Raw genomic sequence first — 6,651 nt, forward strand, 5'->3', positions numbered from 1 at the left:
TCATTGCCGCTTTGAGTTTTGAATAGAAGGCTGAGAGACTGAAATGGTGCAGTTGAGGAGACATCAAAGATAAACCAGGTAGATATGTACCTGTGAATTGGATTGATGTGATTATTCTAATTGAACAGTGAGTGAAAGGGAAAAGGACAGGTATAGAAGGTAGCTGCCAACTGGATTAGTGTGGTTCTAATAGAAGGAAAATACTTTGTTGATTCTTCTCAATCTGAATGATGTGTGAGTAAATGCACCTGATTGCTATTTTCTTCGGATTATCAACAAGAAGATAACTGTGGCTGTCGAGATATGCAACGAAAAAGGTGAGAACAATATCAATGCCAAAGAAGCCATTGACAATGTTGTCAATGATGAAAAGTGCATCATCTTTTTTGTAAGTTAAAAATGCTAACTCGAACGGCGAGATCCAAGCAGAGTAAATAACTAGAAGAACCAGCCACATCTCCCAAGCCCTGTAATGAGGAATAGGACATGAGAAGGTATAGCTATAAATATTGAAGTCACAGAGCGAGTTAACCATGCCATGCATATAATCACCTATAATGGGAATTGTAGGGGGAAATTATGTATCTTCGAAGTTTAGTTGCCCGGTTTATTCTAGCACCAAGGGATGGTAGGAGGTCACTAGAAAAGAAGCTGCCAGGGGGGATACCTTCCATTTGAACATCATCGGTACAGAAGCGTTGGAAGAAGTTTTTGACACAGGAAAGCGACATCTTGCGTTGTTTGATTTCCTAAGAATGCTGTTAAAAGTTTTAGTGGAGATGAGTCCCTTGGGAATGGCTATATTTATATAAAATGGGAGACTTGTGAGTGGTGACACGGGTTAACTCTACTTTCTATCAGCGTCTTTTCTCAAGACTCCTCACATGTATGAAATGATTCTGCAGGTAGCTTATGCAACTAGTGCGTCATTAAGGAATGGAAATGTAAGCGGGAAAAACATGAAAAGGGAAACTTTTCATGCTGTTTGAACAGGGAGGAAGACAAAAAAAGACAGACAATGGAAGAAAGAAGGCGATGTGAGATAGCAGTATAAGTGGCAGACATGAAGCTTTCTGTAATGCAGTTGCAGCAATGAATGTACTGACTGAGAGAGAGAGAGAGAGAGAGAGAGAGCAAAGAAGATGGTAATTGTAAATGGGTAATGGTGCTTCTGCTTGGTGTGATGGCTCTGATGGTGGAAGGTCCATGATAAAAAAATATGTGGAGGCGTGTCTCATATATAGACAAAGGTCTCGCAAGGACGGAATTGAGTGACAATATATTGGCGTGTTCACTTCAAACTTCAGAGATGGACCAAGTAGCCTCGGCAGATTTATGCAGGGGATTCTATTCATGGATACCACGTGGACCAATAACAACTTTACTCAGAGGGATGGCACTTTGTGTTACAATTTTTGACTCGTTCCCCTTCTCCCTCCTTCTTAGTAAGATCCTAAAGGTTGTTTTCTTTTGGCAGCTCAATCAGAACCATAAGTGTGAAATGGATTCCGGCCATATATCCAACTGCTCTTCCCTCCCTCACTTTGCTCTGGCCTTATCGGTATTATACATTTCACCGACCTCTTTTTAATTATAGGCCCACGTTTTGATAATTTGTTGATAATGCACCTCTTGCTTATTTTATCCAAATACTAAAAGTATGTTTGGATACAACTGTAGCGTACAGTAATTGAACTCTCATGTTTAATTACTTTTCTGGATTGTTCATGCCCTAGATTATATTACGTGCTTTTTTATCTTCGTTTGAGATTAAGAATTACACTGGATACCAAAATGTTCCTGGGTTGTGCAGATGACATATATAATGTAAAAACAAGGAGTAATAACTAATAAATGAAGTGTTCAAGCGCAGGGAAACTTCGAAAACGTTGGCATTTATTTTACATGTGAAAGAAGTTTAGGTGTCCCAGAGAGATCAAGGAGGTCCCCAAGGAGCATCCATGAAAGATTCTTTTCGTGGGCTGAGAGACTGGGAATTTAGCAATTATCAGAACCTTTAAAGATTTCGGCAGAAGGAATTTTTTAAGCGCGTCATGGCCCAGGTGAGTTTAATTGCATAGTTCCTGCCTTAAAATTGTGATTTTAGATTTTTATGATGCTTATGCTTCTATTTACTATTTTTACTAGTTAAAGCTTCTTATATATATTATTATTCCATCTTATCTGGCAGCAACAACCGTGATGAATAGAAATATTGGAGTTGCATGACTGTCTTATTTTGCACATGTTGTGTCTTGACCCTTGAAAACAGAGGGTCAGTTTCGCATATGGTTGGGAGTTCCTGCGACGCACTTATTATGAAAGGAAACGGTAGCACAAATACGGATACAGGACACATGACACGATATAAAACGGACGTGAAATATGTTTTTTTTTTTTTTTTTTAAAGGAGGACACGCATAAAACACGTTACTTACACTAGAAACTATAATTTTATATTTATATTTATAAGGTCAATGTTATACTTATTAATATGAAATTCACAAAAATACTACAATCATCGCCTAATAAATAGTTAATGTTATAATGTTTTATCAAAGAAAATTAAATAAACAACCATCTATATTAAGTTATAAATATAAAATACAGAAAACTTAAAATAAAACTGGGAAGCATATTCAGGGTATATAATCACTACTTACTGATATGGTATTATATGTGAAGTCTAATTTACACAAATCTGTTATAGTTTGGGACATAATTTACTTTAAATTTGCGTAATTACTACAATATTTCAACTTTGTTTGCTACTTTCTTGTTCTTCTAAAAAGTTGATACTCTAAACAAAGCAAATCAAGGATAATTTAGATTTTACACTATGTCTACATAAATGGAACACCGAAAATGAAAAGTTTGTCTCTGTGAATGAATCGGAGGGAGTAGCTTGGAGGGAGTAGTTTGCAACTGATACGAATTACTTTGTTGTTTGCACCAGTAGTTGTTATGGTCAACTTTTATTTTAATTTAGGTCTAGAATTTTATTTTTAAGATTTAGAATCATAGAACAAAAATTAAAAAAAAATTAAGAGAAATAAACAAATTATAGGAATGACATACGAAATTGTTACCTTGTGAATCAATTCTTGAATTTGAAATCAATGTTGTAAGTTGACTTTGGATTAACAAATAACAATAACTAATATGCGATAAACAATTCTTGAATTTATTTATTTGTAATTTTTAATTTTAATTATGAATAAATTATCTATTATATATTTAAAACCTCAATTTAAAATTTTCAAAAGTGTTTTTAAAAATGTTTAAAAGGTTTTCCAAATGTGTCCGAAAATTAATAAAATTAAAAAAAATAATGAGATATATTTCAGAACATGTTCAAGAGATATCCGTATTCAATACGTTAAGACTTTTGAAGGCATTAGAGTTTCTTAGAATAGTGAGCTGGAGTGTAGAAAAATAGATTGCAACATCAATCTTTCTTCCCTTACCACATCAAAGAAAATTTTCCATAAACAGAATATTGAGCGCATAATTTAGTGGACATAAAATTTCTCTCACATTCAAGTGAGATTTTGCAAAGTACATATACTTTATATACGTTGGTGGGTGCAAGCTACTAGTAAACGCACTAGATGAATTTTTTGTTTCCCTTCTTTCACATTCTCCTTTAACAAATTAATGGGGTATGTTTCTTAATTAAGTTTCTAAAAAGTAATATTGGCAGGATAGCGTTTTGGGCTCTACTTTTTTAGTGCTTGTTTGTGTTATAATACTAATACTTGCTATTTATAAGACGACGGCTTGAAACATTAGACGATGTGTAGAAGCTTTATCTATCGTTGTGTATTGCAAGGTTAATATTCACGAGAAAAAGAATATTGGGTTGAAGTTGAAGTCTTTATCACCTATGTTTTTACTAGGCTGTTAAATTTGTAAGCTACTAATTAAATATCACACAGAAAAGTAGAGGTACATCAATGCTCCGTTTACCGTAAAACAACTTGTAAAAAAATAAATCGCTGAAAATAATTTCTTTGAAAAATATTTTTTAAATAATTTATTTTCCGTTGTTTGGTTGTAATGTTGAAAATTAGTTAAAAATATTGAAGTTTTTATCTCATAAGACTATAAAAAATATTAATAATAATAGAAATTTTATAATTTATAAATATTATTGTTAAATATAAGAAGAATGCAAAAATATATATATATATATTTTGAAAGTCGGTGGTGGCGGTCAGTGGTAAATGGTGACTAGTAACAGTGACTATAATGATTAATAAATTAAAAAAATATAGATTTATAAGCTATTTCAATATCCGAAAAATATTTTACCCTCTCGAAAGTGAAAAGTTATTTTCATTAAAAAATAATTTAATTTTTCTTTGACCAGAAAAATATTTTCGATCGACTTATTTTTCTGAATGCTCCAAATAAAGAAACATTGTGAAAAATATTTTCTTTTAAGTTATTTTATAAAAATAAATGGAGCTTAAATTATAATATTATTGTCCGAATAAATTATCATACTCCCAACTTAAATACTACTATTATAATAATATTTAGTATGAGTTCAATTTTTGATCCCAACTTAAATAAAATCAATGAATAAAAAAAGGTCAACGGGGTTTTGATGACGGTTGACGAAGTGAGACTTGTGGAAGATGCGAATCTTTAACCATAAAAAAATAATATTTATTATTAATTTAAAGAGTTTGGTAGAAATTGCACCCACCAACTTAGGGTTTATTTTATTGGAGGTAAAGTTATGGTAGGTCCTACACAAGAAGCCCGTTAGACAGTCCTACACTCTTGGAGACTTTGGACGACGTGGACCATCGCCACTCATAATAAATTCCATCTCCGTTATGAATTACGCATGCGTGTCTTTAACTGTAGGTAGGGTTAGCAATTTTGAACGCCCAGCCAAACGAACAAGACAAAATAAGATTTGTTAGCTAACATTAGGTATTAATCATTATAGCATTTTATCAGTTATTTAATTTCATTAAATATTATAAAGTGTATATATTAAATATTATAAATAATAAAAATAATGTGTTTTAATGAAAGGCTACATAAAAAGATATTGTGAAATAGTGTCATCATTCATTTTAAAAATTAAACATTTTATATTTTTGCTAACACATATGTATATGTAAGGAGTATTTTTTTTTATTATTAATATTGAAAAGAATAGAAGATTATTCGAGAAAATATTAAAATTTGAAATCATGCATTATTGCTTTTATGAAATAGTTGTTGTGAGAAAATATGGACTATCTTAAAATACTAATTATGTTTGTACTTTCTAGTTTCTACACTGCAAATCTCATAAATGCCCTTTCTTTTCTACTTAAAATTATTTCTTCTTCTCTCTCACCAACCAAAACTTTGTCGAACTTCATCTCGATCAGTCTTCCTAATTTGACCATTAGAGATGATGCTCAGTAATTAAACAAAACCTAACTTTCCTTATCCGCTAGCAAGAAAAAACTTTTTCCAACTAACTCCATTATAAATATCTTCTTCCATCAACGAACACAGAAAATTCTCGTGATCAAAACAAAAACTCATTACTACTTCTCCATCCATGACTGCTTTAGGAAGAAACTATTCCATCCAGTCATGGCGGCACGTGTATATATATATATATATATATATATATATATATATATATATATAAAACTACTTAGTAGTATTAGACAATAATTTTTTAAATAGTTTTTAGTACTTTGATTGAATGTTATTTTTTATATTATTCAATAATATAGGGTTTAAATTAACTTTTAGAGATTAAATTAATGTTTTTATAAAATGTTAATTCTTATAATGTTTAACTTTTAGCGTTTTTTAAAAAAGTTACTCAAATTATTAAATAATACTAAAATAGCTAGGTTTGCGGAATATATATAAATTTTTCTGAAAATTAATCATTTCGAATTTAGAAGAAAAAACAGAAGAATAACAAAATTCTTGATGCTCACTGGAAAAAAAATCCTAAAAGAAAAAGAAAATTGTATTGCAGGTGGTCCTATCTAATGATTATGAACCGTCATGAAGTGGTCCGATTTGATTTTTTTTTTTTTATTAATTAAAAATTAAAGTACATACAGCCTCATCAGGCCTACTTTGAATAGTTGTGGACTTCCCCAGCATCCTGTACCTGTACCTAGCTAATTTACGTTTTAATAGTGATGTATCAAAGTTTATATTTGTCACATACTGTACAACCTGGAATCTTTTTCCAGGCATTTCAACTACCATTTTTCAAAAATAGAAATTCAAAATGAAATTGAACTTCTCTATATTTGGCTCCGCGCCAAAAGCAAAATTGAGCTACCACTTATATATATATTCCGTTTTACCAAAGAAAAAACCATCGCTCTCTCTCTATATATAAATATTCAGTCAGACTAAGAAAATAAGTTTGATTCCAAATCTTAATTAAAAAGGGTCATAGGTACGTAGATCAATTTCTAAGTAGACGAATACAAAAGTTTAGAATCCATTCTCTATGCTGATTACTTGTTTTCTGGTGTAGGAAATTAGAGACTTAATAAAAAACTTACTCTTCTTGCTTTCTTAGCTAATTATTTTCTCCTTCTATACGAAGAAATTAAACATTAACGGTTTGAATGGAACGGACGGAATATATTATAATATAAAGTA

General features: G+C 31.1%; 2 long non-coding RNA genes across 2 annotated transcripts; one reads left to right on the plus strand and one right to left on the minus strand.

Moving 5' to 3' along the window:
- On the minus strand, positions 1-1,425 carry LOC149492373 (uncharacterized). The gene is made up of 3 exons (XR_016318707.1): positions 553-1,425; positions 249-467; positions 1-90 (listed from the first exon to the last, which is right to left on the minus strand). It is a non-coding gene; the product is annotated as an uncharacterized LOC149492373 (long non-coding RNA).
- An 82-nt stretch (positions 1,426-1,507) lies between these two features.
- Positions 1,508-2,510, plus strand: LOC110009436 (uncharacterized). The gene is made up of 2 exons (XR_016318709.1): positions 1,508-2,063; positions 2,192-2,510. It is a non-coding gene; the product is annotated as an uncharacterized LOC110009436 (long non-coding RNA).
- The last annotated feature ends 4,141 nt before the right edge of the window (positions 2,511-6,651 follow it).

The sequence above is a fragment of the Jatropha curcas genome, chromosome 11 (assembly GCF_041381405.1).
Source record: "Jatropha curcas cultivar XTBG-Jc1 chromosome 11, XTBG_Jcur_1.0, whole genome shotgun sequence".
Classification (NCBI taxonomy): domain Eukaryota; kingdom Viridiplantae; phylum Streptophyta; class Magnoliopsida; order Malpighiales; family Euphorbiaceae; genus Jatropha; species Jatropha curcas.